The following is a 13,804-nucleotide window of genomic DNA, read 5'->3' as shown; positions in this document are numbered from 1 at the left end:
GGAGCGGAGACTATGTTGTGTTATATTTAGATGCAGCAGCACCCTTGTTCTGCGTGGTGTATTTACTGCTAGTACTGTGTACTATTGTTATCTGTCAGAAAAAAAACACGTTCTTAGAACACGAGAACAGAATCAGATTTTGTTGAATTGATGTGCCATTCAGCCCATGTGTTCTATGCAATGTTTCGCCACATAGAGCAAGCAAGCCTGGGTCTGATTAAACATAATCTTGATGTGTGTAATGCATATACTAAGCGCCATGTCCTCCCTGCTGTGCGTGTGCACACACTGCCCACACACATTTGTCATGCCGAGCTACTTGTTGAGACTGTTGTTGTGATTAATGTGGTGGTTTAGGGTGGCTTTAGCGTGATCGCTGCACTGTCAAAGCAGTGTGTGTAATTTTGCTGTGCATGCCGCAGTTTTGCTGAACCACATTCACATTAACAGCAGGCACGAGGAAAACAAATTGAAAAAAAAGAACTAAAACAAACTCATTTAAACCGCAGGTTGGTAGGTTTGCGTCCGCGAAACGGTGAGGTGGCATTCCCACAAACAGTAAACCGCTTTGTTCTCCCCACGATCTTAGTACCAACACTTTTAATTCACATTGAGGTGTGTCCTGCCCAACAACGGTTGTTAAAGCATCTTAAGTCCCCTTAACACACGGATATGTCTCCCGTGTGAGATTATGACTGTAATAAAACAACCTTGGCTCTGTTTCCCTGAGAAAATAAAAACAATAGTCAACACGTGTGAGGCATGTCAAAAATTCCCCCTGCGTTATTTAAAACTGTTATGGCAGGTAGCATGGCGGGTAGGAGCGTTGGGCCAGGAACCGAAAGGTTGCTGGATTGAATCCCTGAGTTGACAAGGTACAAATCTGTCATTCTGCCCTGAGCAAGGCAGTTAACCCACTGTTCCCCGGGCACCAATGATGTGGATGTTGATTAAGGCAGCTCCCCGCACCTCTCTGATTCAGAGGGATTGGGTTCAATGCAGAAGACACATGTCAGTTGAATGTATCCCTCTTTCCCCAATTAGAGTGAGCAGGTATTTCTCATGAGTATCTGTTTTCTCCTGGGTGTCCAGTGACTTTGAGGTGAAAAGCCTGGGATTGGTAGTCAGGACGGGGGAATGCTCTAGACGTGCACATGGAAGTGTTTTAGAGATATTTTGTGGGGGAGGCGGTTTGCCAGAGAGATGTAGGTTCAAACAATGTCCTCTTAAATGTATCTTTTGGAAGGAGAGTGTTAGCACATGTGCGTTCCTCTCTAGCTATCTGTGCATGTCTGGACTTTGTGGGGGAACGGAAACTGTCGTGTAGCACAGGGGTTGTGTTAGAAAACCCACCTCAGGACTTGAGAGTTGGCTTCGGTCCAGTTCAACTGATTGGCTAACAAGAATAACTTATAAATGGAGCCCTTCATGCTGTCTGTACATGCAAACACATACACACGCATGAGTACAACATTGGATGTTAAGCCAATTATATTATATGACTGTAGCCTCACGTTTTAATTCGGAAAAGTTTATTGTGATGGTAATGACATTTGTTTATGAGGTGTAGCTACACCATCTTCAACCGAGCCTAGCTTTTAGTTAGTTAGCTATCGTTAGCTGCTCTGTGTAAACTAGCTTGACTTGCTAGAAACTAAGAGAAAGAAGTTGAGGGAAAAGTAACTCAATGTTTTATTATCACCTGAAACATTGTTTATAAATGGAGCCCTTTATGCTGAAACATTGTTTCAGGTGAGTGCTATCTCTGTCGAGATAGCACTCACGCGTTATGAAACCCTATGCTCATCCGACCAGTAGAGGAACGAGATTACGTGGAAAGGAAGTATGGCCAACTGAATTGTGTCAGTTTGGGTATGGGTCATAAGCTCGTAAACGCAGGCACGCATACACACATACGTGCACACAGGTAATCACTCATTCACATGCACGCGCACACACACACACACACACACACACACACACACACACACACACACACACACACACAGATGAGTGCAAAGACACACACATGCACGCACAAACCGACACACACACACACACACACACACACACCACTGCCTGCAGGTGTCAGAGAAAGTAGTGTTTTCAACTCCCCAGCATTCATCACAGCACTTCAGTAACACAGTCAGAAAGTCATTGTTATTACTCTTACAGAGAGGAATCCAAGCCCCTCATAGATAGACAAGCTGAACTATGCCAAGAATAGGGAGAGGTGGGGGGAGAGAGAGAGATCACAATGATGATAGGGAGGAGGAGAGACCTGTCACTTCTCTTGCTGGAGTTTTTCTTGGCTTCTATACTGGATACAAGACAGGGTGAGGTAGAGCAAACAGTACCGCCACTGAGCGTGCCCAGTTGAGCCTACTAATCTCTCAACGCACTCCGACCTATCCGGCCCACTGACAGCATTTAATTACAAACAGGCTAGTGTCAGGCACACATGCACGCACACACACACACACACACACACACACACACACACACACGCACACGCACACGCACACACACCGAGTGTCAGGTAATTCCTTGCTCTCCCTCTCTCACACTTCCCCTTCCCAGGCAGCAATTACACCCTTTCGCTCTTGTCAACGCAGCAGCGTTTTTTTTCCTGCTCTGTGTAGCCAAACATCTACCCCTACCCTCCCTACCTCATCTGTCACCCCCCCCCCCCCAAGTAGAACAAAGGCCAACTGCTCCATTACTCACTTGTTCAGTTTAACTCAACAATGAGAGCCTATAGTATTGGCTCTGTTGAAGCTAACATAATACAGTAATTCTACACCTAGAAGTTGATAGATCCAGGATCAGGTTCCCTTTCACAAGTAGTTCATTGGTCTATTAAGGGTTAAAGCACATAATTGACCTTCTGTGTCACGAGCTGATCAGTGTCTCAAGGCATGTTGATGGAGAATACATTCTTTTGCCAGAAACGCCCTCGGGAAGACCATGAAATCATCTACTGGATTAGTTCATTCAATTTGATTTGTTTTGATAATGACTCATTTATGACTAGCCAAAGCGATGGAGGCGTTATACTGTATCAGGTGAACGGGAATTCACTTAACTAAGATCAATCAGCAGTGTTTCCATCTGTTTTCTCTGGTTTCATCTGAGACTATAATTATTATTAACGACAAGATACATTCTGAATGCAAACAAAACCTGTCTTTCTTACCAGATAAAGAAGTTGTAAAAAACGACAAAGCCATTGGATTAATAAAAGCATTTCCTGTAACTAGACAATCAGCTTTTGAAACAACACAACAATTACACTTAGTTTGATATAGCTGTCATTCAGCCGTTTACAGTAATTTTCATATATTTTTATAGTAAAGTATGGCTTCAGGCGCGGATACACAGTAGGCCTATAGAATAGTGCCATAGCATAGGACCTGATGAATGAAAATATACATTTAAACAGGGATCCTTTCTGTGGTCATTAAGGGATTTTATGAAAGCTACTTGTCACCTCCTTAATACACAGAGTACTTACTGGAAAAAAAGCCTGACTTGATTCTTCCCTATCGTTGTTTACCGAGCCAGCCAGAGCCGATGAATGCCAAAGAATAACTTCACCCTCAAACTCTCCCTCTTTACCCACAGCCAATTTCCTCCATCGGAGGTGATTCTTTTCGCTGGGCTTATTGAGGCGGATGCCACTCTGGCTTTTACACAGTGGAGTGAAAATGAGGGATTTCTAATGACTGTGCACTCTGATAGTCTTCCAACGGAACAGGGTCCAAGGCCGCTCTGCCCAAGGCCTCTAACTCCAGAGCTCTAACTCAGCATAACTCATCAACAGCCACATAACTCTCCCTACTCTCCACCAGGCCATAGTAGAATACTGGAGAATGGAAGGAAAACCGAGCTGCTCGCTGTACTCTATGAGTGTTAGCAGATGGAGAGAGTTAATGCGAGTCTGTAACTGAAAAATATGTGGCGTACTCGGCCAAAACCTTAAAGCTTATTATATCTCATTATGGAGATTTCTGTTGTGACAGCAGGAGAATGTTCAGGTTGTTGATATAGCTTCTTTTTTTTTTGCCGTGAACATCTGCAGAGAAAAAACTGTGGTGGTGTTGGTGGTGGATGCGTCGGAGAAGAAAAACACACTACCATGTATACTCCAGTGTACTGGTACATTTGCTCACGCTAACCTAAAGCACGAGTAATGAGCACTTAAATGTGTAGTGTCAAAAATGCTAATGGACTTAAAGATGTTAATGGTTTTAATTGATGGAGTAATTAGTGGTGTGTTTGTTGAATAACATCCAAACTTCATAATCGTTTTCTTGAGAAAGTAATGTTTCTTGTTCCTAGTTCAAGAATTTAAAAAATAACACTTTTGTCCTTAGTTACGGGCTAGATAGTTTTGTATATGCTTTTTTGTTGTTGTATTTCCTTAGTTATAAGGGAAATGTCAACTATATTTGTTTTATATAGTATGTGGAGTTTCAGTCTAATTTGGATTCAGACGTCTCTCTGTGTAGTGTGTCTAGATTGCTTAAATCCTTTTATTGTTTATTAATCAAGTAAATTAATGTACAGGCAGATACTGTATATCTACAGTAAAACTTTCCTACCATCCTAATACTTTTACAATTCTAGAGATACTGTTTTTTATAAAAGGGGGATAATTTCTTTTTTTAAATGACAAAGGGGGATGGTCAAAGGCACATTTTTGATAATTTAAACAAATTATATATACCCATTGATTCTTGAAGAATATCGATTAAAAATGCATTATACATTTATTCAATGGGCATTTCAAGCTTCATAATTTTTCAGTGGAGGTTCATCAGTTTCTAATCTGGTTCCAGTGACAGGTTTGGTATAGTAGCCTATATAGACAGTAGACACTGGGGGACTATTTTCTCAGGGCCAACACTTCATCTCCTCTCCCTGAGTGAGCGTTTGCTCTGTGTAAAAGGAGAACACTTGACCCCTATTGTCTCCATGTACAGACATATTCCCCTGTCTGGGTAATGGGCTTTTACATATAGATGTCAAGACACACACACACACACACACACACACACACACACACACACACACACACACACACACACACACACACACACACACACACACACACACTGGCATGCCTGCACACACACACACACACACACGTGCACAGGTAGGCACATCAGCATGCACATACACACACACACACATGTGGGAGTGCATCCACAAACACAAGCCATATTACAGAGATGCACAAACACACAAAGTCGCATTTCTTTTCATTGACGTACCACACCCAGGATGAGCGTCTTTTAAAGGCATTCGTTCCATGGCATTTGACTTGCAACATTCAACTGAAGCAAAACAAATTCCACTCATGAGTGCATTTGAAATAGCGCGGCACAAAAACAGACGCGCCCAGGAATGTCCTGTCGACTTGCAAAGACCCACCGATAAGAAATCTTGAATTGATACAGTACTATGTTCTGAAAATAGCTACAATAGAAGCAGTGTTGAAATTCATAGTCTGTGGTTGTACGGAGATGAGAGAAGGGTTTAGCAGATAATGATGTGGCTTTACACAGTAAGAGGATAACTAAGTTTTAACCCAGTAGGAATTCACTGCTTTTGCTCGAAAAGTTCGTAGTAAAAACTGCTTCCGTTTCTTGCCTTTATGTAGCGTTTTTTTTCTTCTTCAGTTTAGTGCACTTTTCCTGTAGGCTAGTGTCTGTCTGTCTGTCTGTATTTTTTCAGCAGTGCCACTGGACTTATTTTTCCCTCTGTCTGTCTTTCCTCTCGCTTCAATGGGCCATATGCTTCAACAACATGTGGGAGGCAGGGAGACATCTTGGGTGGAAAATTGATTATAACTGGCTGATCCAGGGTATACGTGTAATGGTGGCCGAGACTGCCTCAGTCCCACAGTGCAATGTCACCACAAGCTATCAGCCTTAGCGCTCTGGGCTTTGATGCTGCTCAGTGCATATTCTGAGCCGGTAAGCCTATATGCCCCAGGGGACCAGGTCAACCAATGGGCCCACAGCCATCTCCTCTTCTTTGATATTGTTATGGAAAAGTGGCAACAGACAGATTTTTTTAGGGGCTTGATGTTGCAACAGCTAGAGCTCAGCAGAAACAAAAAAGGGTGACTCTTCTAGCTACGTTGAGTGTGAAGGAGATGTAACTGACCGCCGTTGTTTTAGTGCCAACACAAACTCACTCACTTCTTGGAATCTTTTAATGTGCCATAATAAATTGTAGCAGAAAGCAATTGCTGGGCGATATGCTGAGGGGTTTGAAATTGAATCCTGTATCATGTGGGGACGACGAGGCACCCTCAAAGAGAAACGCCGGGGTCCCTGGGGGATTCTGGGAAGGCCATCCGATCCCACCTCGAATGAGCTGAATTAATGGACATGATACAGCTTTCAGGACTACAGGTCTCTGTACTGTCTGACTGAGCATACACACAGACATACACACATTCACACAAACACAAGCACAAGCACGCGCACACAAACACACACACAAACACACACACACACACACACAGGGATAGATGAACCTTGACATGTGTCGTCTAACTACTTCATCACACGATACAGCAAAAAACCCTCCCAGCAACAAGAACATTCCAGCAAATGACAGCCCTGATCTGCTGCACCCTCCAAGAGAGATGCGAGTAAGCCCATTAAATATGTCTCTATAACTCTCACTGGCTAAAATCACCCTGGTCAGCCCAAGGCTGAGACACTCCCTCTGATTGGTTGGCTGCAGTTTGTTTGAGTTTAAACGGTGGGTCGTTGCCGTGGCGTTGGAGCCCCACTGTGTGGCAGTCAGCCCTGTTTACTCGAACTCCAGGTGGCATTAGCGATATGCATTAGGAGCCCTCTGCCCTCATAATGGCAGAATAAAAGTGAGCCCCAGCGCTGTTGGGCTCAGATGTCACTGGATAAAGGCTGTCAGAGGCTTGTCTGCACCGCAAGTGGAAACGTAGACAGAATCTAATAAGGAGGTCCAACCCGCAGCGATTCAGACAGAATCAAAACAAAGGGGCTCTGAATATGGGCCCTAAGGGTAAATTGGGCCCTTCTGGGCCTAAACCAGTGCCGCCTCTAGCCCGTTTGGGGCCCTAAGTGTGATTTGGATTGGGAGCGCCTTCTGCGTATAGGCCCCTTCTGCGTATAGGCCCCCTCTGTGTATTGGGGCCCCCCTCTGCATATAGCAGAGCACTGCTGACATGGGCTAACTGAGTGACTGACATAACAAATGGAAAACTGCTGATGCACAAGAGATTTTCGAAATTACACCTTGTGTATTCCACTTTTTCTGATTCAGTTCATAACAAAATGGTTGAAGGCCCCCTAGTGGCTGCATTTTGTTTCATTGAGTCCAACTAGCCGATTCGGGATGGTAGCCTACTTTAGGAATATAGATAACCACAGTCAGTCAATGTCTTGTTTATCTGTATTCAGACAGAAGGATGTTTTTTCTTCTTCTCTTCTATCAGGGATAACATTATGGGAAGAGAAACCACCAAAAAAGGATTGGGGAGGGGAGAGAGGCAGAGCTGGGTCAGCGTGAGGTATCTGATAGCTCTGTGTGTGTGTGTGTGTGTGTGTGTGTGTGTGTGTGTGTGTGTGTGTGTGTGTGTGTGTGTGTGTGTGTGTGTGTGTGTGCGCGCGCGCGCGTGTGTGTGCGCACGTGCGTGCGTGCGTGTGGGTTTCTGAGCGCGTTCATGCGTGTGTTTCTTTTTTTAAAATCCCAGTACAATGTGTGGGAAGACAGACCCTGGACTAAAAGACCCATTCATCCTGAGTCATGTTTCACTAGGGCTGCAGTGTCAGGCTGAGAGAGAAAAATAACAGAGCCTAATATCCTCCATATGTCCTAGCAGCCCCATGCAGGAAAACAACATCCTGGTCCTGGCTGCCTCTCCTACTGCCTGATCAAAACAATACCTCTTCCTCTCATCGCTGCTCCTGTCCTGCTTACTGGTGTTGGATGGGAATAACTAGGAAAATATATGCGTAACCCTCCCCTGACATAGCGCCTCGTTTGATGTGGATTATTCAAACACATGCACTTTCTCTCCGTTCTCGGAGCAAAAAAAATACATCTGACTCATTAAGTTTGAACAGCTCTGACAGAATATGAATGAGGCCAGCCAGTCAACAAGTTTTGTAGACCTGTTTTTTAAGCCTGAGATAAGTTGGCTTGTCTAAAGCTTTCTCTCAGATGTTGAGCTGGAGGGCTGTCAATTTTTCAAACGTGGTGTAAAAAGAAGGTGTCTAAAATGACCTCTTTTTATCCTTTTTTGAAAAGCAGCTGATCTTTAATGAATTCACAACTAGAGCTCTTCCACGGTTGGGCTAATGCGTCTAAATGTTTTTCTTGATAATTTCGATTTTAATGTAGGAGTATACAGCAGTCAGATCATGTCAAATGCAACAGATAAAAGCCCATTAAATTAACAACACCTCTCACTGATAAGTAGAAGTGAATAATTGCTACGCCTCACCAAATATTTTAGATTTTTTGGGAAAGTGATTCAAAATTATTTAAACAAGATATCAAACGTGTGTACCAGCTGACTTATTACGTTTGAACACCTCTGTTTCTCACAGTGACAGAATATGAATGAGGCCAGCCAGTCAACAAGTTTTGTGGACCTGATTTTTAACCCTGAGATAAGGTGGTGTGTCAAAAGCTTTCTCTCAGATGTTTAGCTGGAGGGCTGTCAATTTTTCATGCCAGTCAAAAATAAGGTGTGTCGTGGGATATGATAGTTTAGCCTTGCTTTGCTCCAGGCCAGGTCTGTGGGTCATGTGAAAATGTGAGTGGCTTGGCTGGTATTACTGGCTGCTGGAAGACAGGCAGGGAGAGGGGACAGTACTTTCTCCCTCTGGCTGATAAAAAGCAGAGAGGTGATCACACTGCTGCCCAGGCCTACAGCCCTCTGTTGGGCTACTGCCAAAGCAATACATACGCGCGCACGCACACACGCTCATGCACACGCGCACACACGCACACGCGCACACACACACACACACACACACACACACACACACACACATCACGGGCCACAGGGATAAGAGATCTGCCTGCCAGGCAGCACTGTCGCAGCCAGGTCGTCAACTGAGCCTGCTATTGCAATCTGAACGCAGCCGACAGACTGAAACCAGAGGAGGGCAGGTAGCAGAGCTTGGATGAGCATGCCTTTACATTACAAGCCCTGGGCAAGTGAACAACCAAATGTCTAGGCTTGCACAAAGTCCACAAAGTTTATCTTGGATATGTGCTAATGTATTTGTTGATTAAACCGCAATGAATTCAGACTATATTCACGATGAATGATATGGAATGGAATAGATGTTGCAACAGCAACATGAATAATGACTGATGGTTTAGTGTCTGATTGAGAGTGGAAGAGGCACTAAGGTATGAAGGGGGAGTCGGTGGTCAGTGGTCAGAGACGTGATGCCTGTTAAATGAGTCCACTGTGACGGTGGCTGGACAGAGAAGAAAATACAGAGACTGAGCGAGAGACAGAGAGAGAGAGAGAGAGTAAAGAGTGAGAGAGAGCGAGAGAAGAGTGAAAGAAAGAGAACGAGAGAGAGAGAGAGAGAGAGAGAGAGACTGCGCGGGAAGCCTTGGCTGCTGGCAGCTCGGAGCTCCGGAGTGCTCTCTTGGCCGCCTTCTGAACGTTCCAAAACAAACAACAATGGCCCGTCCAGCCTTGCTGCTCACAGCCCATAAAATGAGTCTCAGAATTCAGTCAGTCACAAACTACTTTGCTCTCTGGATATCCATGCTCCAGCCAAGAGAGGACGCACACAGCGCAGTTATCACGAGAAGGCTAAAACATTTTCTGTGATTAATCTGAAAGTGGGTTAGAATCAGATAAAATAATGCTTTTGTGTTTTTATAGATTCATCTTCATTTTTTTTATAGTACATAAAAATATGTTTTAAAAATCCTATAAGTAAATAAAAATCATTGACGTCTAAATAAACAAAATTCCTATTTTTGAATCTGGTATTGGGCTCAATTTTGAAACAACCCAGTGGGCAAAAACTGGTGGAATCAAAGACGTTTCCATGTCATTCCAACCAAAAAATGAAATGTAATGATATTAAATCAATGTGGAAAACCGATTGGATTTGAAGAAAGTCATCAACATATGGGAGTTTTGTCTTTTTTTCACCCAACTTTTAACCTAAATCCAATGACACGTGACATTTTTTGTTGATTTCACGTTGAATTCACATTAGTTGACAACTCAACCAAATGTAAATCAAAACTAGCTATTGAACTGATGTCTGTGCCCTGTCTGTGTACGAAAAAATAAATAAATAAATAAAAAAGTATGAAATGTATGCATTCACTACTGTAAGTCGCTCTGCTAAATGACTAAAATGTAAAATGTAAATGTGCCCAGTGGGAACTAATTAAATGTGGCTGATGGTAAAAATGTAAATAATCAAATTATTTGATATATTGTACTATGCTCATGCACTATTTTAGGATCCTACTTTTACAATTACTCAGACACACAACATTTGTATTTTATTTATATTCATCTGTCATCAAGTTCCAAGAAAAGGTTAGCTCACAAATTCTAGTACAGTATGTTTTTCCACATATAGACTTTTTAGGTCAATTACACATTATCCATTCCTTTAGCACTAATGACATTGCCCGCTGGTATTTGGTTCTATTTTTCTTTCATCTGCGGGAGGTCATTTCTCTCTCCCTCTTTTTCTGATGCCCAGAAGAAGGTGAGGGTTGAAGGCAGTAGGTTATAACTCAGTACGGTTCTTACTTTATCCCTGGCTCTCAGTTTACCATGTATGCTCTGCTCTCCCTGGCCTCCCTCCCCGCATTTCTGGGCTGTGCCCTGAGGCCAAGTTGCTGCTCTAGACAATGCTTGATTCATGACTGAGTTTCCCGACGGTCATCTGACTCAAGACACTAATGGAGATTTAGGTCATGCACTCCCGAGGCACCTAAAGCGAGGGTTGGTATGACATATTCTAAGTGGAGACGTGTAACTGTTCTTTGTAGTGGTATCAAACCTGTTAGCAAACCTGATGCTCCTATCACGTAGCACGTAGCAATATGTTGTTCTGATGTCATAGTTACATCATGATTAAATAGTTTGTGAATAGGGTTCCCGGTTTCTGAGGAATGTGTTAATTGAAGGTAGGGAAAATACCATTTTACATGGTAGTATTACAAAAAATATTGTGGGGTTTGTTTAATAATGGTTCAATAATCAAACTGCAGTTTTGGCAAGGGCCTTATGAGTTCCTGCTTTTTCACTGAAATTAAAACTGACATAGAGATAAAGGAAAGTACTGTATGAGAAACCTCAGTGCAAACAGTGTGAAAAGAACATATCTAAAATCAAATCATAACCTCTTTATCCTTTTTTAAAAAGCCGCTGATCTTTAATGAATTCACAACCAGAGCTCTTCCACGGTTGGGCTAATGCGTCTAAATGTTTTTCTTGATCATTTCGATTTTAACGTAAGAGTATACAGCAGTCAGATCATGTCAAATGCAACAGATAAAAGCCCATTAAATGAACAACACCTCTCACTGATAAGTACGCCTCACCAAATATTCACCAAATATTTTATAATATTCATTTGGAAAGTGATTCAAAAATATTTTAAACAAGATATCAAAAGTGTGTACCAGCTTTTAAGATGTACTATTATCTTCACAATTTCCAGGCTACTCCTAAGAGCCTATCTTTCTCAGCTACCCAGAATAATACCCTACTTTATCAGGCTATAAAAAATACCATAAGTCGTTCTAGGTTTGCTCTGTCTGAACGCATCACAATCTTTCTGAAACGTTTCACAAGGGAATTATCCTAGTAAACACTACATTAACAAGTTTCATTGGCCAAAAATACATAGCTCAAACTGCACAACAGTCAGTGAACTGGAAAGGGTTAGGGTTGTGGCCAATGGCCAATGCCTTAAAAATGCATAGACTACTGTATCTAATAGCACCATTTACATTTTAGAAATAGCTTCCTTGTATTCAGATCCAGTGGCTCCCTTTTGGGAGTACGTTCTTCCTTCGCTCAAACTCTTCCTCTTTATGCAGACGCACTGATTGGTTTAATTATGATTGCACCGATTAAGTGTGTCTTCACTGCTCTCCTAGCTATCTCAGCCTGAATCACAAAGATCCAGGGAGTTTGAGTTTGGAGCTTTGCTTTAAGTGCCGTGGGGTGTTGTTAGTCTCTCACGCTCTCTCTCTCTCTCACACTCTCTCTGCTGTTACTTTCTCTCACATGTTGTCAGACACTCATTAGAAGAGGGGCTCTTACCGTTTTTTGAGGCAGCTGGTGGTCAGATCAGGGTCAGAGAGAGAGCGGCGACCTCCCGGAGTTACACACGCATCCCAGGACAGCTCCCGGACGGCAGGGTAGTGAGGGCTCGTTATCTTTAAAGAGCGCAGCGTCTGTCGGGCAGCATGTAGCAGGCGGCAGACGTGTGTCGGGAGGAAACTACAGGCACCAGTCAGAGAGGCGAGAAAGAGCTGAAAGAGAGAGAGAGAGAGAGACAGAGCAGGACGCCGGCAGTCGTTTCGCTTCCTCCTCTTGCGTGAGGAGTGTATGTAACTTAACCCCTGAGCAGCCTCAACCTTCACACACCGACACACACAACCAGTTCGAACCCATCCAACAATGGTTGTCTTTTTTTGTTATGTTGTTTAACTCCTCTAACTCCTGAGAGTGGCGATGAGCTCACCGTGGTCTCATGTTTCAGGGCTGGGGTGTCTTGGAGGAATGTGAGAGCAGGTTCACAGAGAGGCAAAGGCGATGGAGAGGTCAGAGGGCACCAGAGGGCACCTGGGGGAGTTATCAGGGGAATGATGGGGGGGGGGGGGAGTTCCAAGAGAATCGCTGAGAAAAAAAGAGGAGTTAGGGACTGTTCGACATTTCTGGAACTGGGACCCAGAGAAAAATGGGGGAGGGACATGTTTTTCCAATTTCAATCAGAGGAAGGGTTTAGTATTTTTTTTATCTAGTCTAGGAGAGGGTCATGTAATTTGTAATCGATGAAATTTCTAAATTGCCCATTCTGCCCCTCATCGCTGATTCTCTGCTGGTTGCGCAATATCAGGTGTACCTTGTGCCTGTGGTCTCAATAAAATGATACAAAGCCTATAGTTATACTATAGGCTATAGGCTATACGAAGTACATGTTCAGATAATTTTAGCTTTTCAGTGGGCCCATCAAGCAGAAATTGCTCAGTTCTGTCTCCAGGACAAGATTCATCCCAATAATCATCAACCTACTCATGTAAAATTACGTAGAATTGCTTGAATTATATATTTTTTCTCTGATAAAGAAGATCTTTCCACCCTACTCTTGTCCGCGGCGGTCTTCGAAACCCACAACCTTCTAGCCCACAGCCCTGTGCACTATCAAAATTGCTACGTTACAAATGTAATGCTGACAGGAAGAAGAACAGCTTCTAAAAGTGCATACCTAAGGCTCTGACCTGTCCTAAGAGTGAGGGTAAATGGTAGACATGTTATCGGCTATCCACATTATGATTGAATTATTATTTTGGGTATAGGGGAGGGTCACTTGTTTTTTTTGTGTGTGCAGGGAGGGTTGGGTAAAAATATATTTTACTGAAGGGAGGGTCATCCATAACGTACAGTTCCTTATAGGGGTCAGGAGTCAGACATGCTGCAGGGCTAGAGGAGCGCCCAGGTGGATTGAGAGCTGTAGGCTATGAACATGAGGACAGAGCGCAATTAGCACTCCTTCACATGCCACAAACC

The 13,804-nt window shown here is 43.3% G+C and overlaps 1 protein-coding gene across 1 annotated transcript in view; it reads right to left on the bottom strand.

Moving 5' to 3' along the window:
- LOC115174551 (leucine-rich repeat transmembrane protein FLRT2-like) overlaps positions 1 to 12,623 on the bottom strand; it is a 35,327-nt gene extending 22,704 nt beyond the window's left edge. The window contains exon 1 of the mRNA XM_029733188.1: positions 12,335 to 12,623. The gene's annotated coding sequence lies outside the window, so the exon portion shown is untranslated. The remainder of the gene's footprint in view (positions 1 to 12,334) is intronic.
- Positions 12,624 to 13,804: the final 1,181 nt, after the last annotated feature.

This window comes from Salmo trutta, chromosome 35 (assembly GCF_901001165.1).
Source record: "Salmo trutta chromosome 35, fSalTru1.1, whole genome shotgun sequence".
Lineage (NCBI taxonomy): Eukaryota > Metazoa > Chordata > Actinopteri > Salmoniformes > Salmonidae > Salmo > Salmo trutta.
This window is presented reverse-complemented; position numbering and strand designations above follow the sequence as displayed.